Raw genomic sequence first — 27,673 nt, 5'->3', positions numbered from 1 at the left:
CTTTTAGTCAACTATTGTAGATGAAATGGCATAGTATAAAATATGTTTAAATAACCAGAGACTCGGGAGAGTTTTAAAAGTTTATCTAGTTAAGTTCATGTGAGCCAAAACCAATACAATTCGTACACCGTTTTCTCTAGGGGAAGAAATTAATCTATCGAAATAAAGTTAAAATAATTCATCCAAGAAATGTTATTACGATGACAGTACCTGGAGAGGAGAAATAAAGAGAGAGTACAATGACATACCACATATAGGTATAGTTACATAGGATGGTGTGGAAACCAACCCCTTTGGCCAAAGAGCTGGATGGGTCCCCTTGTACAGCTCAGGTGACAAAGGCTCAGGACAGGATTCAGGGACAGGATAGATGACCTCTTCTAGATCCGATGCCTGCGTCGCACCCCTCTCTGACACTATCTTCCTCCTAGATTCTTCCGCAATCTTCTTCTAAGTCTTTACCTTATTTCCCTCCTCGATTCTTCCATGATCTTTTTCTAAGTAATTAGTTTTAGGCTCTAGTTCTGCTATTCGCTTCTTCTTCAATATTTGCTAAGCTCTCGGACAGCATCCCGGTCTCTCAGCATCTCAGCAACACGAGCATATCTAACTAACTGAACTACCTCAATTATACTTTCCTAATGGTAAACACCACCCCTAAATGTTTCAAATTTGTGAAACTCCTAATTCTGATTGGACAAGCAAGGGGGGATGATCATCACACCATGCTAAGTTTTAATAATTTTCTTTAGGTCTATTATTCAGTGTTCCCGCCAATCAATTTTATTTTCCCAAGATTTATTTCCCACCCGTATTCACATCTTAATCAATACAAAATATACAATTTTGTGTATAGTCTCTTCCTTTCACAGGACATCATGCTGGTTCCCAGGGTATGTTGCTATTTTCTTTTGGATGGCATTCAAGGATTTGCATCGCGGCTTCTGGCTTGTTATTACTGCACCTGTGTGACAGTTACATGTGGTACAGGTTTCAGTCCCACTCGGATGCCCAAATACGAACTAATAGAGAGGTCCAAGAGAAACATATTAAAATCAAAATAAAATGATTTTACTGTATACCACCTATCTCTACTCTAATCCCATTTACCTATAAAAATCTTCAGCATTAGCATTTTAGTATATTTGTATGTTTTAGTTCAAGACAAGCAAGTGCTTTACACGTGACTTCCAAGTGGCCATTTTGATTAGTATTGCGCAGCTGCAAAAAGTTCCCTCCAAGCATAGACTCGTCATTACTACTGAGATGTAGTTGACGCATGCGCAGTACAGAATCCTGCGTTAGCAGCTATTTTAAGTCACATTTGTTAGTACGACACATAGGCAAGCTTCCCCTAAACTTAAATGTATGAACTGTAGTGCATGTTAGTACTTACAAACATAATTATTACGGTATTATAAGTTATTTTGAGAGGATTGCATCCAAGCAAGTCTCTTTTATACGAGTCCTTGCTCCATCACAGACAGGACAAACAGGGTCCTGATCATCACTTTGGGACAGATGAAGGATCAGATACGAGGCATTTCTTAGAGGACCTCTTTCCGGGACTGTAAGACAACTTCAATGTCTTGAGTGGTGATCTTAGGCAGGAATTGGTGGATATCGAGGAAGACGTAACGGCGGAGATGTAATTCTTCATAGGTTAAATGATGAACACCCAGGAACAATACATCATGCTACAAGACAAACTCAATGATATTGACAACAGATTCCAGATGGAAGCATACCACAAGGGGCTGACACTCCAGGAATGGAGGGCTTTGCGCAAAAACTCTTGCTCTATGTTTTGGGGGGCAACGAAGACGATCCAATCAAGCTGGATTGTACCCATAGGATGATGAACCCTGTCTCAGAGAAACCTCTCACCGGAGATTCTCACATGACTACATCACTCTTTCAAGTAAAATAAATCATATTGGATCCGAGGCATACCGAATAATGAACCCCTACAAGGCTGCACAAGCCATAATTCTCATGAAGGAAGCCATCTAAACTTAATCAGGAAAGATGGAAGATGGTGACAAGGAAACAAAGTTAAAAGCCCCATTTGGGAGAAAAGGAGAGTAACAATCGAATGTCTCTGCTTTGACTACAGAGAAACAGAGGTGGCGGTGGATCAGAACAGCCCAGGGCATAGTGGAGACTAACAGCATTACCAGCCCAACATGAGGAATATAAAGGAACTTTTGGGAACTTGAGGGTGGCAGCAACAATGGGGGCCTAGGGAAGAGTGAACAACTGTTGGGGAGGGTATGCCAGGCAGCCTTCACAGAGGTGAGTGTCTAGTAGGTTTCACTTCAGTACGTCCCATTATAAATTTAACTGGGGGTTTAAGCGTAATACTGTCAGAATGGACAGTATGGTTACATGTTTACTGACTTATGTTGGGGAAGTTCAAAGCAGTGGAGGGGAACAGTATTGTCGGTCGATCAGTGACATGGTCATAGTTTCTTAGAATCCCTGACATGATCATTAAGATGGGCCTTGACTTTGAGCCAGGAAGGACCCTTAGACTCAGTCAATTGTGGTTCAGATACATTGAAAATGGGCAGACACTTAATGCAGACCTCTTTCAACACCAGGGGCATGTACACCCCTGCAAAAGGGCTATGGTCTTACACACCTTGAAATATCTCTGGGAAATCAACCTTCTTCAAGAGACTCATTTTCTAGATATGGACACTGAGCAGCTGAGATCCAGGGCCTTCCCTCAGCAATACTGCTCAATTACTGGCACCAAAACTATATGTTCAGTGGGTATCTTGATAGGGCAGCAAATGGGCTTTTCTATAAGCAGAATCCACAGGGATAATTAGGGGAGATGGCTACTCATAAACCACATTCAAAGGGAGGTGATATCTCCCTGTTTAGATCCACAACCTGAATCATTGATCACTGAATCATGGGTCATTGATAATGAGGGAAACTTTAATATGGTGTTAGATGGGGAATACGATAATTCAGGAGATAAAGAGGGGGTGAACTGTAGTTCTATCACAGGGTGAGATCAACTGGCTAGCAAATCTGGAGAAGACACTACGATGGTGAAAGAGACTACTCTCACTATTCTGCATTTAATTACACTAGAATAGACTGCATGCTGTTTGAGCACACAATGTCAACAGAAGCGCTTATATATTGACATGATAACTTTATCTGATAATGCCATGCTCACAGTAGAAATGACATGAAGTAGTGATGCACAGAGGGGCCCACCTGGATAGCCTGCAGGTGAGCCATACCCTATTGAAAGAGCTCCTCCAAGATAACTGTTGTAACTAGACTTTTTCGCAGGGTCATCACCAAACTTTTACCTTCCTCCTGTATTTTTTCTGACCTGTTTTTGTTGGTTTCATGGCTCTGGGCACTTAACCAGTGCTGATCAGTGCTAAACTGCAAGTGCTCTCTCTTGTGAACTTGGTAAGATTGGTCTAAACCTGTTTGGCATATTTACTTTACCAGTAGATCCCTTGTACAGTGGTATCCCATATATCCTGGGACTGTAGATTAAATGCTACTAGTGGGCCTGCAGTGCTGCTTGCACCACCCACTAAAGTAGCCTTTCAAACCTGTCTCAGGAATTTTCGGCTGCAGGGCCTGCGCACACAGTTTACTACTGCAGTGATGTGGCACTTAAAGTGAAACTCCCCTTTTACTACATATAGTACTTTTACTACAAGGTAGACCCTAGGTAGCCCTCTAGGCAAGAAGCTGTGGAGGTAAAAGGTAGGACATGTGTGGCATGTGCTGACAGTGACAAACAGCCTATTTGGTTTCACAATTTCTGATATGAAAGGGGTAGTCTGGCCATGTTTGGTATGTATAGAATAGTAGTAGAGGGTTTGTTATTACTATTTTAGAAATCTCACTTTTGAAAAGGGCATTTCTGTGTACTTATGACCCTTTGTGCCCTGCCTGGTTGTGTATGGACCATCTGGTTTAGACTGACAGAAGGGAATGTGTATTCACTTTAGACAGTCACAAGGAGGGTTGAGGTGTGTCCTGCCTTCCCTGGTTGACTCAGCGCTGGGCTGAATAGACCTTGGCTGCTTTTAGAGTGATGGGTGGAGCTGCACCTGCACCTGAATAGGGCTGTGCCTGACTTCCACAATGCTGTCTCCGCCCCCCTGTAGTGTGTCTGGAGCCAGGGGTGGGGATTGAATGAGGGTGTTGTGCACTACCAAAAAGTGTTTGAATTGCCCCAGCACAAAGACTTTTGCAGTATAAGTACAGGGGCTGTGACCCCATAGTTGTAGATTGTAGACACTGTGTGGACTTGTAACCAGATGCTGCTGGCTCTACAAATTGCACCGCCATGGGACTCTCTTGTCTGTTGTGCTCACTTGTGACCTGCACAGCTACAGGAAGGACTGCCTGCTTCCCTACAAGGACTCTCTGTGCTATCCTGCTGCACTTGTTCCTCCGCGGTGCACCCAGTGATCTCCCAGGGCTTTGTGGCTTGCCCTGTGTGATTTCAAACAGCACGTGGAGTGCTGTGTTCTTCACCCTGTTTATTTTGAAACAAATATGGAGTGCTGTTCAGGGACTGAAGAGCCACTTCCCCTTAGTTTACCTTTTGCAAGGAGGTAGGCGCGTGGTGAGCACTTTTGTTTCTGGAGCCCTGTCAAGAATTCCTGTCATGCGAGGGGAGGAAAACGGTAACCAGCGAAAACAGACTACATCTCCCAGGATGCTTAGCGGTTGAGAGGTTATGTAAACAGGAGAGCTGTTACATAACTCAAGGAAAACACGCCCTATAAACGGAGGAACCGGGAGGTACAACGCTGTCGGATATTGTGTTTACACCGACGTACCTGCTTAGTGAAGAGCAGTGTTCCGGAGTGGTGCTCCAGTAAGGCAAGAACGGAGGTAGGTCGAGTCGTTACTCCCTGGGCCGTGTCTTGCCCCATCGTCACCTGTGAAGGACCCGGAAGCTCTACCGGATAACCATTGAGCTTCGATTTTTGACTCGGCTGAGTCAAAGCGCAGTGGCGCTTTTGCTGGTTGGAGTCGTAACTCCCAGCCCGACCAGAGATACAGGGACTGCCAGCTGTAACGCACACCAGGAGGTGTTTGCCGCGTTACAGACTCGGAAGTCCACAGGATCGATCGAGCGGCTGCTCTCGGTTCAGTCTTCTTTGCTTGTGATTGGGGTATCGGTGACGCATCACCAGGAGGTGACTCCGCGTCCCGGTGCAGTCTGAGGAAGAGGTTGAGCGGCTGCTCCCTTCAGGTAGAGACCCCGGCTGGGTGTTTCCCTGACTCCTCGATTCTCCCCAACACTCTTCGTGCCCCTCACAGCCTACCGATTGGCATTGTCGGCCATTTCATTTCTGCCCTCTGTTGGCATACGCCGGGATCGGCGTATATGCAGAGGACGGTTAGGACCATCCGTGCTGTGGGCTGGTAACGTACTTAGCCTGGAGGATTCCAGTGACTATAACCTTTGTTTATTCCTTGTATTATTTTTGCCTTCATTAAAATAACTAAACCTTCACAAGTGGTTGCGTTCTCATTATCGTGTCTGTTAAACGATCCTGAGACGTTCAGGGCGTTACAAAATATCCGACCTTAATAACACTAACTGTCTCCCGGTCGATAACAGACATGGCAACACTTGATGATGTGCTGGCTGCTTTAGCGACCGTGCAAATTGAATTGGCTGCCTCCAGGCAAGAAACAGCCGATGTAAAAGCCAGACTGGATGCTATCCAATTGGACGCGCTCACGCCCAGCACCTCCCTCACGAACCAGACCCCTGCGGTAGTAGTGGAAATGCCGGTAGCCGTCCCCTTGGCAACACCAGAGAGGTACAGTGGGGATCCTAACACAGTGCAGGTATTCCTCACACAAGTGGCGCTACATTTATCGTGCAAACCAAGGGCGTTCCCCACGAGTCAGGCTCGTGTGGCTTTCCTTATATCCTATTTGGCTAGAAACGCGGCACAATGGGCCGTACCTCTGGTGAGCAGGGACGACCCCATCTTATGTGATTGGGGTGCTTTTCGTGAGGAATTCCTGAAGGTCTTCGACAGAAGGGCTGACTCGTACACGGCGGACCGTGAAATGCTTGAGTTGAGACAGGGATCCAACGACCTGGTGCAGTATCTCAACGCGTTCCGAAGGCTGGTTGCGGAAACCAAGTGGCCTGTTGCTAAACAGACGGCGCTCTTCCATCACGGGCTGTGCGATGAGCTCAAGGACGCCGTGGCTCATATTGACCCACAACCCAAGACATGTGAGGGCCTTATCAACCTGGTATTACGGCTGGAACATAGGCTAAGTGAAAGAAAGGGGGATCATGGGAGAAAAGGAAAATCCCTTCCATCCTATGTGACAGTGGGAAGTCCTGAAACTTCCACCGCATCCAAGGGAGAACCCATGGACATCGGCGCAATACGAGCGAGCCTCACAGCCACGGAGAAAGAGTCACGCCGTAAACAAGGATTGTGCCTATATTGTGGCAAAAAAGGCCACTACGTACGTGAATGCCCTGCCAAACTGAAGACGTCACGTTATCGGGCCAACCGGTCGGTAACAGCCGTGGTGGACGTACCGGCGGAAAACTAGAGGACTCCCAGACCAAAGAAGGGGCATCTCGGAGTCACTCATCCATCCCTTCACTTTCCAACTCGGCCACTAAGGGACAACGACACCTGTTTCTCACGGTGCACGTGGGAGTGCATGACCAGTGGATACCCGTTGTGGCCATGGTGGATTCAGGGGCCACTGGCATGTTTATGGACCACAACGAGGCATGCAGGCTAGGGCTAGTGCTTCTTCCCAAAGCTGTACCCGAAGACGTCTATGCTGTAGACGGAAGGCGATTGGTGACGGGGCCCATCGGGCAGCACACGGGGGTCCTTCCGATGAGATGTGGGAGGAACCATTTGGAACAAATCGATTTTAACATCATCCGAGCGCCCCAATATGGCGTCATATTGGGATTGCCGTGGCTACAGAAACACAACCCCTCTGTGGATTGGCCAACACATCGCATCGAACTGACGTCACCGTATTGCATCCTGCATTGTGGAATAAGAACGGAATCCCTTGACGCAGATGAGAGCGGGAGTCAGACGGTGGCTACAGCGGCAGAAAAAGATGTGGCTCTCCCCCAGGCTTATCACAGTTTTGAGGATGTATTTGATGAGGTGAAGGCGGAAGTGCTACCACCACATAGACAGTTTGACTGCCAGATCGACCTGGTGCCAGGGGCCAGCGTTCCCAGCGGCAGGCTGTATGCCCTGACGGAGCCTGAAAACGTGCATCTCCGGGGGTACCTGGATAAACTCCTCAAGCTAGGATTCATCCGCCCGTCCAAGTCTCCGGCCGCCTCGCCACTCTTCTTCATCCCGAAGGCTAATGGGGAGCTGAGAGCCTGTGTGGACTTTAGGGCATTGAATGCGATAACCGTAAAGAATCGGTACCCCTTGCCTCTCATCAGTGTACTCCTGGAACAGGTCAAGAAAGCTCGTATCTACACCAAGTTGGATTTGAAAGGGGCATACCATCTGGTGCGCATGAGGGACGGAGACGAGTGGAAGACCGCCTTTAAGACCAGGTTCGGCCTTTTTGAGTACCTCGTCATGCCGTTCGGTCTGTGCAACGCCCCGGCAGCCTTTCAGTACTTTTTGAATGAGGTATTCAGAGAGGAGTTGGATATCTACGTGGTCGTATATATCGATGACATCCTCATCTATTCGTCCAGTGTGGAAGAGCACGTACACCACGTCAAAGCTGTGCTCCAAAAGCTGAGGGAAAACATGCTGTTTTGTAAACTCAGCAAGTGTGACTTCCACGTCACATCCGTGGAATTCCTCGGAGTGATGCTGAGTCCAGAGGGACAGGAGATGGCAGAACGAAAGATCAAGGCGGTGAAAGAATGGCCGGTGCCCCAAAGCGTGAAGGACGTCCAAAGTTTCATTGGCTTCGCCAACTTTTACAGGCGGTTTATAGATGGATTTTCAGGATTGGTGGCCCCAATCACACAGCTACTGAGGAAGTCCAAGGAGTTTGTCTGGTCCCCTGAAGCGAACAAAGCCTTTGAGGCCCTGAAAAGCGCCTTTGGTAAGGCGCCGGTGTTGGCTCACCCCGATCCGGATCTCCCGTACGTGGTGGAAGCGGACGCATCGGATGTGGCGCTGGGGGCTATCTTGTCCCAACGCAACCACGACACAGGGGTGCTTCATCCCGTTGCGTACATGTCCCGCAAACTCAACGACGCCGAACGCAACTACCATATTGCGGAGAAGGAGCTTCTCGCAATCAAGGACGCCTTCACCGAATGGAGGCATTGGTTGATGGGGGCAAGACATGTGGTATCGGTGTACACGGACCATCGGAACCTACAGTTCATGACGGCCACAAGACACCTTTCTCCCAGACAGCTGCGGTGGATGATCTTCTTTGCGGGGTTCAACTTCCGCATCACATATCGGCCGGGGACGGAAAACCGGAAGGCGGACGCCCTGTCCCGTCAATCTGCAGTTAAGGAACCATTGCCTGCGACTGAGCATTCCATCATTTCCCCGAGGATGGTATTGGGGGTTATCCAACCGGATACTTTCCTGAGGGGAATAAAGAGAGGGATCAGGTCATTCGCATGGCGGAAGTGGCTCCTCAGTCACAGAGAATGGCAGCTGAAGGACGGGATACCCCTGAAGGGCAGGTGCCTATTGATACCCACGCCTAGGCTAAGGAAACAAGCATTCATCTGGTGCCATGACTCTCCATGCGCAGGTCATTTGGGCTTTGAAAAAACGGTGGCTAGCATGGGACGGCATTTCTGGTGGCCAACCATGAGAGTGGATGTCAGGAGGTGGGGACAGGAGTGTCCTACGTGTGCTACCATGAAGGCCGACCATGGCCGAACCCAAGGGCTCTTACATCCACTTCCGACCCCGGATAGACCATGGGATAGCATATCACTGGACTTCGTGGTGGGCCTACCGGTAGACCAGGGGATGACGGCAATACTGGTGGTGGTGGATTACTTGACGAAAATGGGGCACTTCATCCCCTGCAAGAGAGTCCCTACGGCCGGGGAATTGGCGTCACTACTCCTAAAGAATGTGGTACGACTGCATGGATTACCTGGGGTGATCGTGTCGGACCGGGGGTCGCAGTTTACTGCGCAATTCTGGAAGACTTGGTGCACTGCGCTGCATGTTAAGACCGCCCTGTCCACCAGCTACCACCCTCAAACGGACGGCCAAACCGAGCGCCTGAACCAAACGCTCAAACAGTATCTGCGATGTTTTGTGGACCAGGGCAGGGAAGAATGGGTCGACTTGCTATGGGTTGCAGAGATCGCCTATAACAACGCCACTCACAGCTCCACACAGGCATCTCCGTTCTATAGCAACTATGGCCAACATCCCAGGTTCTTGCCATTTCTACATCCGTTCAGAGAGGACAGGATTCCCGCCACAGCGGACAGGGTGGCACACATAAAAGACACGTTGATGCGCTCAAGGGCTGTCCTAATAGAGGCCAAGAGAAGATACAAGGCTGCGGCAGACAGGAAGAGAAGGCCCGGGCCACTGTACCGCACTGGAGACTACGTCTGGATATCCACAAGAAACATGAGGTTTCGAAAGAACAGTGTGTTCCATCCCAAGTACATGGGCCCCTATCGAATTACCAAGTGTATGGGTCCCGTGAACGTGAAGGTGTGCTTGCCCCAGTCATTGCGGATACACCCTGTCTTTCATGTATCATTGCTCAAACCAGCACCCTCCAAGCCGTCTGGGACACCTAGGCCGGTATGCGTGGAGTATGAAGTGTCGGGCATACGGGCGTCCCAATGGCGCAGGGGGAAGCTGTGGTACCTGGTTGCGTGGAAAGGCTATGGCCCGGAGGAGCAGTCATGGGAACCGGCTGAAGGGGTTCATGCTCCGCGCTTGGTCTCCTTGTTCCATCGGCGTTTTCCTGCCAGCGCTGGACCCGTGGGGAGCCGCTGAGAGGGAGGATGTACTGTCAAGAATTCCTGTCATGCGAGGGGAGGAAAACGGTAACCAGCGAAAACAGACTACATCTCCCAGGATGCTTAGCGGTTGAGAGGTTATGTAAACAGGAGAGCTGTTACATAACTCAAGGAAAACACGCCCTATAAAGGGAGGAACCGGGAGGTACAACGCTGTCGGATATTGTGTTTACACCGACGTACCTGCTTAGTGAAGAGCAGTGTTCCGGAGTGGTGCTCCAGTAAGGCAAGAACGGAGGTAGGTCGAGTCGTTACTCCCTGGGCCGTGTCTTGCCCCATCGTCACCTGTGAAGGACCCGGAAGCTCTACCGGATAACCATTGAGCTTCGCTTTTTGACTCGGCTGAGTCAAAGCGCAGTGGCGCTTTTGCTGGTTGGAGTCGTAACTCCCAGCCCGACCAGAGATACAGGGACTGCCAGCTGTAACGCACACCAGGAGGTGTTTGCCGCGTTACAGACTCGGAAGTCCACAGGATCGATCGAGCGGCTGCTCTCGGTTCAGTCTTCTTTGCTTGTGATTGGGGTATCGGTGACGCATCACCAGGAGGTGACTCCGCGTCCCGGTGCAGTCTGAGGAAGAGGTTGAGCGGCTGCTCCCTTCAGGTAGAGACCCCGGCTGGGTGTTTCCCTGACTCCTCGATTCTCCCCAACACTCTTCGTGCCCCTCACAGCCTACCGATTGGCATTGTCGGCCATTTCATTTCTGCCCTCTGTTGGCATACGCCGGGATCGGCGTATATGCAGAGGACGGTTAGGACCATCCGTGCTGTGGGCTGGTAACGTACTTAGCCTGGAGGATTCCAGTGACTATAACCTTTGTTTATTCCTTGTATTATTTTTGCCTTCATTAAAATAACTAAACCTTCACAAGTGGTTGCGTTCTCATTATCGTGTCTGTTAAACGATCCTGAGACGTTCAGGGCGTTACAAGCCCGAGAGGTTCACCAAATTCAAACGCAGCTGCTCGTCAACTGAGCAAATGCCATGGGAGCACTAGGCGTTGCTTGGCAACCAGCCCCAAAGCTGCCGAGGTCTGAGAGTTGACCGGAAGAAGAACTACTACTCAACGCGTCCCTGCCCCAAGCCAAATGCCACATCAAGAGCCCTAGTGCCTCTACATTGAAGGCCAAACTGCAAGGTAGAGTAGGGACACTCCCAACTAAAAGAGGGGCATGAGTCTTGCATCCGCACTGGGTCAGTGTGCTGCAGACCCGCGTAAGGGAAGTCCCCCTCGCAGCCAGAGAGGCCACGCTGCAAGTTGGTCCCAGCCCGGGACAAAGCGAGACCGCATGAGGTCTTGTTTGTTCCCTTTCCCCTGGGGAAGCATCGGGAGCTTCTTTGTGCAGTTAGCCGAGCGGGTGGGAATCCTCAACGGAGGTCCCGCTCGGCCCCTTTTGATTTTTGCCTACCTCTCCGTGCTCACTGCACAAGCGGGCAAGTGGCCTGTCAGCAGCCCCTTCCATACCCTAACATGCGGGGGACCCAGTAAGGTCTCCCCACAGGATTTGGCATTGTGCCCCCCCCCCCTCATGTGGAACCGGGTTTTTGGGAGTAACGACAGGGTGAGACCTCGACCGAGGGCTCCAATTCCTGAATTGGAAGGCATCCCAAGAAAATTAATGCATTCGCTGCTGTAGGCGGACAGGTGGCCCAGAAGCCTACCAGAAAGGGAACAGAGTTACTGTATAACCTATACTAAGAGTGCAGGTGCCGCTCTTGGTGTTGTTTATTATTATGCATGTAATGTGGATATACTGGGAGAAATTCCTATGTGTTATGCCTCACTCTAACGGGTTCATATTCCTGCCTGATGTGATATGTGTTGCTTATGCCTTATAGTATCAGGATCCTGATAAGTATTTCAGGAAGTGGCCTTTATGTGCCCAGTGATAATATTTTTATGACGTGTGCAACTCACAGGTAATTACTGGATTGCACTAACTTGTAATTTTATGACAATTGCCTAGGTGGCAAAGTGATTTATGATCTTTGTGACATTATGACAAGTGTCAAGTGGCACAGTCATTTATGTGATTGTAGTCTAATGTGTTTTATGAGCAATACAAAGGATTTTTTTATTAAACCTTGTGTGGAGTCTCTTTTTGTGGTGTATCTAGTATGTCACTGCTGTGTATGTGTCTGTGTTGTCCAAATGCTTTACACATTGCCTCTGGGATAAGCCTGACTGCTCTGCGAAGCCTCCAAGAGGGTGAGCAGAGGTTATCTTGTGTGTGTAACTCCTTTACCCTCACTAGAGTGGTGGGTTCTGCCTGGCCTAGGTGCATACCATAGCCAAATAGAAACCCCATTGCTAACAATAACAATATAGAAACTGTAGTCAAGCCATTCTGTGGAATTCTATGAAGATGGTATTCAGAGAGACCTGCATCGCTGAAGGAGCTAGATGTGGTAAGACTTGGTGATGCAGATCCTTCAGCAAGAATTACGCAGGATGGAATGAGAACACAAAAGAATCACCCTCAAAAGCTATTGCTAATACAGAGAGGAGCAGCAGTGGTACAGAATAAAACCACACGGAAACGTACCTATAGTTGTGGTCAGTAAAGAAAGAGATATATGAACAGTGCTACAACCAGCCGCGGCCCGTGGAGGGAGTTCCGTGGGGCGGAAAGGCGGGGCGGGGGAGGGGCAGGGTGGGGGGTTCTAAAAACCGGAATATGGATAATTGCAGGTAAGTAAACAATAAAATAAATAAAACGAATTTGGGCGCGCAACGAAATTTGTTTTATTTATTTTATTGTTTACTTACCTGCAAATATCCATATTCCGGTTTGTAGAACCCCCCACCCTGCCCCTCCCCCGCCCCGCCTTTCCGCCCCACGGAACTCCCTCCACGGGCCGCGGCTGGCTACAACAGATAGCACCCCTGCTGCTAAAAGGTGCTAATGAGTCAACTGTAAAAGCAAATGACTTCTACAACATATTACTAATGCTTGGAGACATGTAAAAAGAGATGTAGTCATTTATAGTGTAAAGCCTACAAAATACATTTATTTTTATTGTTAGTAAAAAACATTGATATCTGGCAATGTCACAATTGCGTCTGAGGTTCAATAATTCATAGTGAACATGGGCCTTCAAGGTTGCTATTTATCCACAAGATGCAGTCAGTGCAGATGAGATAATAAAGTTGGATGAGAACAGCACAGCCAACACAAGCTTCATCTGAAAAAACTTCCTCAGGGCAGTGGATATAGAAACCATCAAAATGTATAATCATGTGATTTTCTTTTTTTTTTTTTAAAGTCAACTAAACCATTGAAGTGGTGCCCTTGAAGAAAAGACACAAAAGAATATAGTGTGTTTTGATAACAAAGGGAAAGATGATAGATCGTGTGTATCCTACTAGCCCCTCATTTTGGGTTTTTCATGAACGTGGGAAAAACACAGAATATGTAAAGCTGAACAAGAGAGGGAGATTTTGTGCAAAGCATAATACATCTGTGAGAGAAAACAGTACCAAAAATGTAGTTTTGGTCATAGTATAGGCCAAAAAATAGTACCACTATAAGTGAAACAGCAAAGAAGGATAAGGAACAACATAAAAGTAGAACTTGCCCATTGGTGTGTAGCAACGAGGTTTGCTAACCCATATATTATGTATCAATGTAGGAGCCATAAATAAATATGAACAATCGAAAAAATGGATAAGAAACAAAAAAGAGTTAGAAGTCATAATCTGGACCCGCAACTGGACGACCACAACTAGAGCGATGTACGGGTCTCAAATAAAAAAATAACCACATAAATAGTAGAAAAGTCTCCGAAAAGTGAAGACGCTGGTATGAGGTGTGGGACCAGTCCAGAGAGTGGGGTGTCCCATTAGTACAAGGAAAGTATACGAAGATAAATCAAGATGTACATGAATCTAAAGTAACACATTTGCACATAAGCAGAAGGAGATTACAAAGCAATAATAACCATGAGAAAAGGTATGCCGCAGTGTCCAAGGTAAGTAACTTATCCTGAAAGAGCTTGTCGCTGAGTAGAGGTGCCACTAGAGTAGAAGGAAGCTCAAACAATCCAAGGGAAAGGATGTCACATAAGTAGACAGTGATGGCAAATTCACCACCCAGCCCCTTGATAAGGGGTGTCCCCTGCAGATAAAGAGATATAAATGTATTAAATGTTCCGAGAGGTAAAATACAAATATGGGGTGTTCATTAGTAATGAAGGCCAGCATGGCTCAAAGAAACTGCTAACTAGAGATTGTGCCCCAAATACCCTTAATGCAAACACTTCAATGAAAGCAGAAGTGATCTGTATTGTAGCATACCGTGTGAACTTTATCTATCATATAAGGTTTGGGAAAAAAGTCATTGAGCTTTGAGTGTAAACAGATAAACCAAGCATAGTCAAAAGCATTGACATCAAGTAATCCATGCACAGGGCCAACTCCAGTTGATGGAGTTCTATAAGGGAGAGTATCCGCTGATGAAAATCCAGTAAAATTATTCAGAAGGGGGAATGTAAGCAGGCAGACATTTGGCCGTCAGTCTGAGTTAAAAGCAGACTTTATCCCGTATCTTAACCATTAATAGCCTAAATGGCACCCTAGACATGGGTGATCAAAACAATCAAGAAGCACTTGCTCAATTCTGTCAAGCCTTATATAAGGCGGAGTCAATATATGACCCCTCTGTCAGAGAACTACATACGAGGCGGCCAGCTTGGTAAATTAATCTAACACCGGTAGAGACTTTACAGTCATTCATCGTGGCGGAAGAAATCATAACAGTAATCAAAAGCCTTAAGCTCTACAAGGTGCCGGGTCCAAGTGGGTCCACCGTTGATTTCTGTAAAGCAATGCTTTCTGCTGGTCTTTAAAAATACGTCCCTTGGACCCTCTACTATTTGGTGTTGTTATTGTTATGATTCTACACATGACCAAAGACTTTTATGCTAGAGCCGTGAGGGGGGCGATCACCACAACGATGCATGAGGCGAGAGTCCGGCCAATCGACAAAAGAAAAAAGAAATATCCTGAGCATTGTAGTTCATGCAGACTAATATCACTACTAAAGCCAGATTAAAAAGCATATAAAAAAATAACAGGTAACACGTTGTAGCATTTATTACAAGGTTAATAACATCCATTCCTGACCAGGTGAGGTACATCCCCAAGAGAAACCACTAAAGTCGGAGTCAATACCAAGAACGTGCTGCACCTAATAGATACGGCTAATAAATGTAAAGCTTTTGTGCAGCTGATGTCCATCAACGCAGAATATGCTTTTGTCAGGGTTGAATGGACTTTTTTGCAGGAGCAGGTGAGGAACAGAGGAGAACTTCATTAGAACAGCACTAGCGGGGTTCTCCAACCAAATGCTCAAGTCTATGCTAATGGACAAGCCTTTGTCAATTTTAAGATTGAGGTGTGGGATGAGACAGGTGGCTGCTGTCATCACGTATCTTTGTCCTCCACCTGGAGACATTGGCCCAAAAGGTTCATAATAACCTGTGAACTCAATGGGTAAAGCTGGGTAGGAATGAATTCAAACTCTCCCACTATTTTGATGACCCCTGTGGAACACAAGAACATCCCTTGCCCCCTTATTTGAGGAGCCGCACGATTCTGCTCAGTCCTCAGAATTTAAACTACACATGTCCAAATCTGAGTTCTTTTGGCTCCAATTTGTCTGTGGAAGACAAGCTATGATTGAGAAAGATTTGCCCTTTTCGATCTACCAACAGTATTATCCATCCAGAACCCATGATGAAAGCCATACACAAGGTTAACTTCCCACCATCATTGAAAAAAGATTCAGCAATACATCCCATGTTGGCATAACAGCTCTGTATCGAAGTATGGAGGGATAGCCTCTGTAAAAATGTTGATTTTACCAAATGATCTGTTTGCTTTGCAAGCGCCTCCTATACATGTTAACTCCTACATTCTAAAGTAACCGCAACAAACCTGCTTAGACTTCGAAAGCAGGAGCAAAAAGTTTAGACTAACTGAGAAACAATCCTATCCTCCAAACACGAAAATTGGTCTTGGGCTCCTGAATTTTACAGTTTACTAACAGGCTTCCCGTTTGAGATTTATGTTGGAATAGTCTAAACCTGATTCTGACCACAACTGGTGCTTTTTTGACCACCACTTGGTGGGAGGATGTTTCTCTAGGAGGTCCCAGGGACACAGACCCAAGTAAAGGCCATACATCTCACACCCTCCCCCATAACCAGGGTCTCCCTACAAATCTGGGACGCAGTCAGTGAACAGCTGGGCCTCAGGAAGCTCCCTTCACACCCCTCGTTGGGAACCTGGATTTTGCACCTCATATTCAGATGGTGGCGGGCAGCACAGCGTATTTAAGTTGGAGATATATTTTACCAGATTTATATAAATCACTTTGAACAACCGTGGACAGACTATGTCCTAGGAGAGGTCTCATGTTACAGAGATACACAGACTAGATACTCGTTTTTACAGAGAGAGATTAAAGAGGCAGCCATCCACCCGATCACAGACTTGAAAATTGTTAGCGACTGTCGCTGAAGATACACCTTATTTCCTAGACATATCAGCTGCTGCTGAAGGGGTTAGATACTGCCAAAAACACGGCTCATGTGGGCTGGTAGAGAGAGAGCTGGAAGTAGAATTCTCACAAGATGAATGGCCTGACACTTTTGGCCAGTGCTTAATTTGTTAAAATATTTGTGTCATGGCCCAAGACATTTCTCAGGAGGCCACTGCAGCTTTCACCACCCACTCTCCCTGCCAGCGCTGCCAAATGCCAGTACCAATGCTACCTACTTACTATCACATTCCTGCAAACGTGAGAATATGTACCATTCTCAGCCATACACAGAAAAAAACATAAACTTGTCATTTTCTTTTTTTAATGCATCTCGTTTTCCATCAAGGAAAACGCGCTGCATTTAAAAAAATAAATAGTTTTTATAAAAAGCAATCACATAAATGGTGGTCTGTTGACCCCAGCAGGCCACCATCCCTGTAATGGCAGCGATCCCTACCTCATTAAAATTCATGAGGTAGGTAGAATTGCGACCTGCCAGGAATTGCTATTTGGGAATACAAAAATTCATACATTAGAAATACCGATTTCCTAATAGCGATTTGGAGAGTATCACAATTAGGAAATCGGTATTCCTAATATAGCTCCATCTGGCTCCTAGATCCCTGGGCAGTATCCTCCTAGGTTGGATGCTTGATAGGAGATGGGGAACCCAGGGAAACCAGATCTGATCTCAATGCAGCTGGCTGTGAAACAATCTGTTTTTTGCTGCCTTTTATCAGAGATTTCAATCCATAATAGGCATGAAGAAGACCACCTATGCCCTCCTGGAGAAGGAAAATGATTCATGAAAACATGAGGCTAGATATTGAGCTATTTCACCAGAAACTGAAGAACTTAGATGTGTCCCTTAAAGCTCTACAGATTCTTAGGCTCTGAGGGGAGTAACGCTATACCTGCTAAATGCCAAGGTCCTGAATATGGAAACAACGCTGTTGCTGTCTGGAGGACGTCGGGCTGTGCAGTTAGGAGAAGAGCAGTTGGGGGAAAGCGGTAAGGGCCAAAACTTATTAAGATTTTGCATTATGATTGCATCACTTTTTTGGCGCAGCCCGACACAAAATCTATTTTGGGATTTATAAAGTCACACAAATTGTGACATATCATCAAGGTACATATATGTTGAATTAAGACTAAGAAATATATACTTACCAATATATATATATGTAGGTATGTATGTATGTACATGTATATATGTATGTGTGTATATATATATATATATATGTATATGTATATATATATATATATATATATATATATGCCACCAGGAATCGCCTCATCGGTTAGCCAGCTTCAATGCGCAGAGACGAACACTGACCCAAAGTGAGTGCTGGAAATTTTTTTATTTGGACAAAAAACTTTACACAGCCGCCATGACGCGTTTCGGCCTACTGGAGGCCTTGATCACATGACGCTGTTGTCAGAAGCCTGACCTTTTAAAGTGCAAGTGCACACATAATTGATGACATCATGACAATGGACATAGAAAACAGCTTAGGAATATCGCTGTGAAATGCATTACAACTGTGCAAAATACGCAAACAACTGTACATTTGTTGATAAAAATGGTCCTCCTTATACATGTAAAATACATAGTGATTTCTTGAGAAGACAGCGAAAGGAGTCATGTTTTGCAATTGAAAATTGTTATTCCTATACTATTAAAAATGTGCGAGGCAACGTGCAGGCGTACCTAATAGTATAAAAGCAGTTGTTAAACGATCATTTATATATAAATATATGTACATTGCAACTGAAGATTAAAGTGATTGAATCATCAAACACCTCATGTTGAAACCAAAAAGGCAACATATAGATTTAAATGCAAAAACTTCAAAAATTGAAATTTTTTGGAAATTTAAACATACATGCCACATGTAAGTCACCCCACATACATATTATAGGTAGAAGGAGGAACTGACTTCAAATGTATATCGCAATTAACTCCTGCCGAATAGGGTTGTTCCAAATGTCTGGTTATTAAGATTTTGCATTATGATTGCATCACTTTTTTGGCGCAGCCCGACACAAAATCTATTTTGGGATTTATAAAGTCACACAAATTGTGACATATCATCAAGGTACATATATGTTGAATTAAGACTAAGAAATATATATTTACCAATATATATATATGTAGGTATGTATGTATGTACATGTATATATGTATGTGTGTATATATATATATATTCACTGAAAAAACCATAGGTTTCACACATGTTATAGTTAGCGGAAATTTTACTGATAAAAAACCAATGAAATTCCCCCGTTATAGTTAGTGCAGGCAACTATAACTCACGCGACCGCAATCCTCTGCTGATGCTAATACTGTATTTAGACACTTATTTGCCCATGTCTTCTTCCATACATTTTTAGCTATACATATATTACAAATATTTTTTTTTCATAAAGACACATATGTCATCAGCAGAAGATTGCGGTCGCGTGAGTTATAGTTGCCTGCACTAACTATAACGGGGGAATTTCATTGGTTTTTTATCAGTAAAATTTCCGCTAACTATAACATGTGTGAAACCTCTGGTTTTTTCAGTGAATTTGCAAGGTTTTTTAAATGCTAATTCCTAACTATAACGTGTGTGAAACCTATGGTTTTTTCAGTGAATTTGTACGTTTTTTAAAATGCTAAGTTACTTTACGCCATTCGTGGCGTGCGCGCCCACTTAACGCAGTTTGTTCCGTGCGCGCACGGTGCGCGCACAGTGAGCACGCGCGCCCACTTTACGCAGTTAGTGCCGTGGATGGGCCATGTACGCTCGATGCGCTTCGCGCACCGTGCGCACATGGAGGACATATGATGCACTTCGTTTTGAAAGGTAATATTTTAATTTTTCGTATATGTTATAAGCCATGCACATTTGCACACGGGGTGGAGAGAGTGTGGATAATTTTTTTTTTTATTATTATTTTTTTAATATTTTAGTTTAACTCATCTTAAATAAGCCATGCACAATTGGTGCCCTTCGGGCACCAATTGCACACGGGGTGGGGAGAGTGTGGATAATTTTTTAAAATAATTTTTTACCGTACGCGTACGGTAAGCGTAATCGGCGAAATTAGCAAAAAAATAAAAATTCCGTTTTTGGCCTTGGGGGATCTTTGGGGACTCCCTCAACATTGCTATGTGTGTGGGAGCTGTCTAAACAGCCCCTTTACATGTTTTTGTGCTTTATATTTTAAACATCACTCTCAGTGCGAGAGAGAAAATGGCGGCCGCCGCTTCCTGGTTTCGGCCGATTCGAATGTTTACTAAGATCTAAGAGCCAATCAGAATCGCGCTCGCGCACGCCACCGTACGCGTACGGTAAGCGTACGGTAAGCGTACCGTAAGCGGGCTCAGATATATATATTGATTTAAAGGCTATTTTCTCAGAATCTACTGAACAGATTTACACCAAACCTACAAAAGGCACTTCCTTGACCTACGGACTACCTCTCTGCCAAATTTCTAGTAATTCTGTTCAGCCGTTCGGGCTGTAGCTCGTTCTAAAGGTCCTATGGAAAAATGCATGGGAAAAACGCGTTTTGGGACCCCCCTTTTATCTCAGCCCCCGCTTGACGAATCCCCCCGAGACTTTCAGGGTAGGAGCGGAGCGTAGCGCCCCACCTATTTTGAGAAATTCGCGAGGATTCATCGACCGGCGCCAAAGTTATTCAAAATAGAATGTTGCGGATTTCCTATGGAAAAGGGGTCCTAACTATAACTACCTACTGGCGACCGCCAGTAGGTAATATATATATATTCACTGAAGAAAAAAAAATGTTACAGGGACATTATAGTTAGGCTCAGATTTCACTTGTACAAAACCTTTGAAATTCAGCAATTATAGTTACCTGAGCTAACCATGATTAATGCCCACGCAATTCACAGCTAATGGCCTTACATATTATATTACTCATGGCATGGTCAGTGACATCACTCATGACATCACTGATGACATCATTCAGTGAGTGAAAGTGTTTCGTAAATGTTTCTGAGACAAAAATATATAATAAGCTACTGCATAAGTTAAATAAATATGCTTTCTAAACTTGTAATGAGTGATACTGTTTCTAACATATGTCATCTGAGTGGGTGTGTGACTGTCTGTATTAGTGTGAGAGTGTGTGTGTGTGTGTGTGTGTGTGTGTGTGAGGGGATGTATAGTTAAATAAGGGTGTGTGAGTAGCTGTATGGATATGTAAATGGCTGTATTGGTGATTGAGTGTGATTGGCTGTATGGGTGACTGAGGGGTTGCCTTAGTGGCTATATGGGTGGGGGGAGTATGTGAGTGTGAGCTGGGTCTAGTGGTTCAGTGAACGAATGCGTCTACTGCAGGGGCCTGTGTTCGACCTCATGGTCACAGGTTCAAATCCTGGCGGGTTCACTCAGCCTTTCATCCATTTGAGGTCGACAAAATGAGTACCATTGAGTTGGGTAACAATAAGCATCTGTTATTCAGCACCAAGTTGCCTACGTGTGAAGGTGCACTTTACAAATACATATGTTATGAGTGGCTGTTTTAGTGTCTCTATGGGCGGGTGAGTGAAAGACCAATTGTACAATTCGTAAGTGTGGTAAGATTAAAGAGCGAGATTTAGTTGACAATTTAACAAAGCTGTTGTCAACACTAACTGGTGATATGGAAACAGACACAGACTATGTAAACAACTGGTTAACTTCAGTAATGGGGAAGCTAGCCCCACCCACAAGCTTCGTCTCTCACAGGCAGAGCATCTGGTTCTCCCCTACATTAGCAATAAAAAAGTGAAAAGAAAATGGCAGAAACAATATTCATTAGAAAAGAAACAAAAATAAAATTCTGCAGTTAAATCTTACTGAAAGTCAATTAAGATCACCCAAACATTTTCTTTTGCCTTGAACTACGGTCCTCTAAGAATGCTCTTGAGAATCTTCCATTTTCACGAAACAGTTTATTGCACCCGAAAGTTTGTAACACTGATGTTAAGCCTTCAACAGAACTCTTGAAAAATAGCTCAGAATTTTTTGAGAAAAAAATATACAAAGGGAATTTAAAACCAGGAATCGTGATAGTGTGATAGGAGACAAGGATAACAGAAGGAATCAATCCAGATCGCAACACTCTGTTTAACACCTTCTTGCACACTGCATCAGTTACAACAACCTGGAAGCAACAAGGGTAAAGCCCCTTTTGAACAAACATCTGTGAAGCCAGATATTTGATCCAATTTCAGACCAATCTCATTGATTCCAGCACTCTCTAAAATGTTATAGAAACTTGTTGATACTCAATTATCAGGTTATTTGGCACATTCAGACCTTTTACATTCATCTCACTCAGGTTTTAGGCCACACACAGTACCGAAACAGCACTACTGGAACCCTCTGACTATATTAACATCTCTATAGATAGTGTCAGTAGTTCATTTGTAAAGAAAATTAGTGCCGGGGCTCTCCTCAGGAGGCAGCTTGCACCAGCCTATTTCTCCTGACAGTGCCACCTAAAACAGAGCCAACTACTAAGAATGAAAGTTGGTTGAGGATGTGGTGTAATGGCCAGAGCTGCCGGCTTCGGAGCTGAGGAACCAGGTTCAAGCCTCGGTGTCAGCTCCACATCCTGTGAGTCTGAGCAAATCACTTAAATGAATGTGTCCTTAACCGGTTCTGATGAAATGCGCCAGTGTTGATGATTTGGTGCTGAGTGCCGGAAACCACCAGTTCAAATTAAGCACTGGTTAAAGGCAAGAACGCCGTGCTAATACTTTCTGATCAAATGGCGTTGTTCAATACTGTAATATATACTCTACTCCTAGAATGTCTGTCCAAGATGGGAATCTGTGGGAAGGTATTGAGATGGTTCCAGTCTTTTTTTGTGATAGACAACAACCTGTGACAATTTCCAATCTTTTTTCCGGAAGCAAGATGCTTAATATGAGGTCTCTCCTGGAGCTCTACTGTATGTAATGTTTACATACCGTCCTTGGCAACATTATTAGTCTTTTTGGATTAAGGTAGTCCCTTATGCTGACAACACTCAGCTAATTTACCCATAGACAAAAACTCAGACCATCTAAAAGCTTCCTAAACTCAGACAAAACTGAGATCTATTTTTTTGGACCCTTTGATAAATCTCCAATAAAGAAATTTGGACTGACGGATCGCCAAGTCCTCCCCCACCAGCATTGGTAGTAAGAAACGCTGGAGTAAAATTCAATAACGATCTGACCTTTCATTCCCAGGTTCCTAATGTTATGGGGCCCGATTCACAGAACTAACTTAATGTGTCCTTAACTGGTTCTCATGAAATGCGCCAGTGTTGATGATTTGGTACTGAGTGCAGGAAACCACCAGTTCAAATTAAGCACTGGTTAAAGGCAAGAACGCCGTTCTAATACTTTCTGATCAATTGGCGTTGTTCAATACTGTAATATATACTCTACTCCTAGAATGTCTGTCCAAGATGGGAATCTGTGGTAAGGTATTGAGATGGTTCCAGGGTTTTTTTGTGATAGACAACAACCTGTGACAATTTCCAATCTTTGTTCCGGATGCAAGATGCTTAATATGAGGTCTCTCCTGGAGCTCTACTGTATGTAATGTTTACATACCGTCCTTGGCAACATTATTAGTCTTTTTGGATTAAGGTAGTCCCTTATGCTGACAATACTCAGCTAATTTACCCATAGACAAAATCTCAGACCGTCTAGAAGCTTCCTAAGCTCTGACACAACAGAGATCCATTTTTTTGGACCCTTTGATGAATCTCCAATAAAGAAATGTGGACTGACGGATTGCCAAGTCCTCCCCAACCAGCATTGGTAGTAAGAAACGCTAGAGTAAAATCAATAAAGATCTGACCTTTCATTCCCAGGTTCCTAATGTTATGCGGCCCGATTCACAGAACTAACTTAAGACAAAATCCTAAACTTACTACTTTTGGTATTCACAGAAGTTAGGATTTTGTCTTAAGTTTGTCTTAAGTCTGTCTTAAGTCTGTCTTAAGTCTGTCTTAAGTTTGTCTTAAGTCTGTCTTAAGTCTGTCTTAAGTTTGTCCTAAGACAAACTTAAGACAAAATCCTATCTTCTGTGAATACCAAAGGCAGTAAGTTTAGGATTTTGTCTTAAATTAGTTCTGTGAATCGGCCCCCCAGGCTCATGTTTTTTATTTCGCTGGACACTAAAAAAAGACTCTTCGATTTACTCCCATAAGAGGCTCAGAAAATTAAATTATAATATATACATTAGTGACCGCTAGACTTGACTATGCCAATAGTCTCTATCTGGGTCTCCCCAAGTTAATGATTAATGCAGTGGAGCACAATGCAGCTGCATGATTCGTCTTGAGATTGCCTCGTTGCTCTTCAGTTTCGCTGCATCTCTTTTCATTGGTTGTCAGTGCACACGCCTATTCAGTTTAAGATGCTTGTCCTGGCATATGGAGCACATCAAGACACAGGCCCTAAATATCTTTCGGAAAGATTTCAGCATTACAATCCTACTACGGATTAGAGATCTTTAAATTACCGAAAATTAAGTCATGCCCCCTCCATAATATTCCAAAAACTTTCTCCGTTTTACTGGGGGCCACCAACTTGCAGGGCGGGCTCTGTGAGCAGGAGCGGAGGATTCTGTTTGAATAGAACAACAGAGAATCAGAGCCCCACTCCGACTTCCATGCAAGAAAAGACTTTATTCATCTGAAGCGGCAGCATTGAAAAACACTAATTTATCCTAACGCGTTTCAGCGTCATCACGCCTTGTTCACAGGTTAGTGTAATAATGATCCTTGTGGTCACGAGGCCAGAGGGATCAACTACAGGCCCCAGAATGCACCATCTTTGTTCAATGACGTGACATGGCCCAGTGTTCATTCTTGCTGTAAATAGCGTTATTCCCCAATGTCACAAACAGTCCAAAATTGGAGGTGCAGCCAGTTAAAATCAAACGCAAGTGCACAGATATATTGCCACTGTCCATGATATGCACTTGCACTGCTCAGTTCCCAAGGAGAGAGACCTCTCCCCCTTCTCCCTTTCTCAATTACGTTACCAGTGCCTATGGAAATCCGATGGCTGGTGCGTTTTGAGCGAGTCATGCCCCCTCCATAATATTCCAAAAACGTTCTCCGTTTTACTGGGGGCCACCAACTTGCAGGGCGGGCTCTGTGAGCAGGAATCGGAGGATCCTGTTTGAATAGAACAACAGAGAATCAGAGCCCCACTCCGACTTCCATGCAAAAAAAGACTTCATTCGTCTGCAGCGGCAGCATTGAAAAACACTAATTTATCCTAACGCGTTTCAGCGTCATCACGCCTTGTTCACAGGTTAGTGTAATAATGATCCTTGTGGTCACGAGGCCAGAGGGATCAACTACAGGCCCCAGAATGCACCATCTTTGTTCAATGACGTGACATGGCCCAGTGTTCATTCTTGCTGTAAATTGTGTTATTCCCCAATGTCACAAACAGTCCAAAATTGGAGGTGCAGCCAGTTAAAATCAATCGTAAGTGCACAAATATGCTGCCACTGTCTATGATATGCACTTGCACTGCGCAGTTCCCAAGGAGAGAGACCTCTCCCCCGTCTCCCTTTCTCAATTACATTACCAGTGCCTATGGAAATCCGATGGCTGGTGCGTTTTGAGCGAGTCATGCCCCCTCCATAATATTCCAAAAACGTTCTCCGTTTTACTGGGGGCCACCAACTTGCAGGGCGGGTTCTGTGAGCAGGAGCGGAGGATCCTGTTTGAATAGAACAACAGAGAATCAGAGCTCCACTCCGACTTCCATGCAAGAAAAGACTTTATTTGTCTGAAGCGGCAGCATTGAAAAACAATAATTTATCGTAACGCGTTTCAGCGTCATCACGCCTTGTTCACAGGTTAGTGTAATAATGATCCTTGTGGTCACGAGGCCAGAGGGATCAACTACAGGCCCCAGAATGCACCATCTTTGTTCAATGACAACGTGACATGGCCGTGTTGGTGACATTGGGGAATAACGCTATTTACAGCAAGAATGAACACTGGGCCATGTCACGTTGTCATTGAACAAAGTTGGTGCATTCTGGGGCCTGTAGTTGATCCCTCTAGCCTCGTGACCACAAGGATCATTATTACACTAACCGGAGAACGTTTTTGGAATATATATATATATATATATTCACTGAAAAAACCATAGGTTTCAGACATGTTATAGTTAGGAATTAGCATTTAAAAAACCTTAGAAATTCACTGCAAAAACCATTGGTTTCAGGGCTGTTATAGTTAGCTGGATATTTCACTCGTACAAAACCATTGAAATTCCTCCGTTATAGTTAGTTCTGCTAACTATAACTCATGCACCCACAATCCACTGCTGACGATGTCACATATTACATCATTCATGACATGATCAGTGACATCACTGATGACATCTCAAATGACATCACTGATGACATCATCCACGTGACAATCAGATACACCTCATCATACACTAGTATAACCTTTCATCACTCACTGTAAAATACAGAGTACCATATTTGAATCCATTGACACACCAATACAAGTTTCTAAAAACCTACTCAGTGATTCCTAGATCTACACACACATCTAATCACTCATCTATAGATTCACTATACATTCTGTCAATGATCAATAGAACACTATCAAATATACTTATACACCTATATCGACATTACACACCAGCACACATCCTATTCACTTATGCAGTCATCCTACTCACTTATGCAAACAATGGATCATACTTACATTTAGTCAGCTACACACTTATACAAACACCACTTCATTTATTCATATAGATAGTAATTCATACTTAGTGTGTTATTAAATCACTATTACACGTATACAGTTATCCATACTGTCACTCATACAATCACTGAGTCTTATGTATACGTATTTATATACAACAACTGTCACATACACCGCCTTATATTTTTCTAGTTTGTTGGACATGTACCATTGAGAGATATATTTGCTCATCACCACACCCATAAAGATATTCACTCACCCAAACAACTGTTATAATATGCAGTCTTAACCTGATATACCTACTGAATCAACTATTCACACATCTTTGGGCAGTCACACATCCCCCACCGAACAACACACACATTCACTCTACCATACAAATACTCAGTTAACTAATCAATAACTAATATAGACTTTCACGTAGCTAGTAACCAACTGGTGCAGCAGTTTACACAACAACTGACAACGTGATACAGATAACTAACTATAAGGAAGGAATTTCAATGGTTTTGTATGAGTGAAATGTCCAGCTAACTATAACAGCCCTGAATCCTATGGTTTTTTCAGTGAATATATATATATATATATATACATATATATTCACTGAAAAAACCATAGGTTTCAGGCACGTTATAGTTAGGAATTAGCATTTAAAAAACCTTAGAAATTCACTGAAAAAACATAGGTTTCAGGGGCGTTATAGTTAGCTGGATTTTCACTCGTACAAAACCATTGAAACTCCCCCGTTATAGTTAGTTCAGCTAACTATAACTCGTGCGCACGCAATGCACTGCTGATGATGTCACATATTACATCACTCATGACATGGTCAGTGACATCACTCATGACATCACTGATGACATCTCAAATGACATCACTCATGACATCACTGATGACATCTTCCAGTGAATGTGTGTTTTTCTGAAAATTACATATGTTTTAAATATGTATATCTCAAGGTCGATGGAAGAATAAATGGGTATATAAGTGTCTAAATGGATGATTTGTTTTTGAAAAATTGATTGTATAACTGACTGATTAAGTGTATCTTAGTGAATACATGGCTTAGTGAGTAATGTTTAAATATGTAAATATCTGTATCAGTCTCTCACTTTGTGTATAAGTGGCTGCATGGGTTGGTGAGTAGCTACATGAGTGTCTATATAGGTTATTAGTTGGTTTTTTGAGTATCAGTATGAGTGTCTGAGTGTCTGTATGGTTCAGTGGGGGGTATTACGTAGTGCATAGGTGCATGAATGAGTGACTCACTGTTTGTATGTGTTGAAGACAGCATGTGTGCAGGACTGTATGGGTGGATGAGTGTGTGCATGGGTGTGTTAGTGAGTGAATGACTGTCTCAATAGTGTCTTTAT

The sequence above is a fragment of the Triturus cristatus genome, chromosome 3_2 (genome assembly GCF_964204655.1).
Source record: "Triturus cristatus chromosome 3_2, aTriCri1.1, whole genome shotgun sequence".
Taxonomy (NCBI): domain Eukaryota; kingdom Metazoa; phylum Chordata; class Amphibia; order Caudata; family Salamandridae; genus Triturus; species Triturus cristatus.
Note: the sequence above shows the minus strand (reverse complement) of the source record.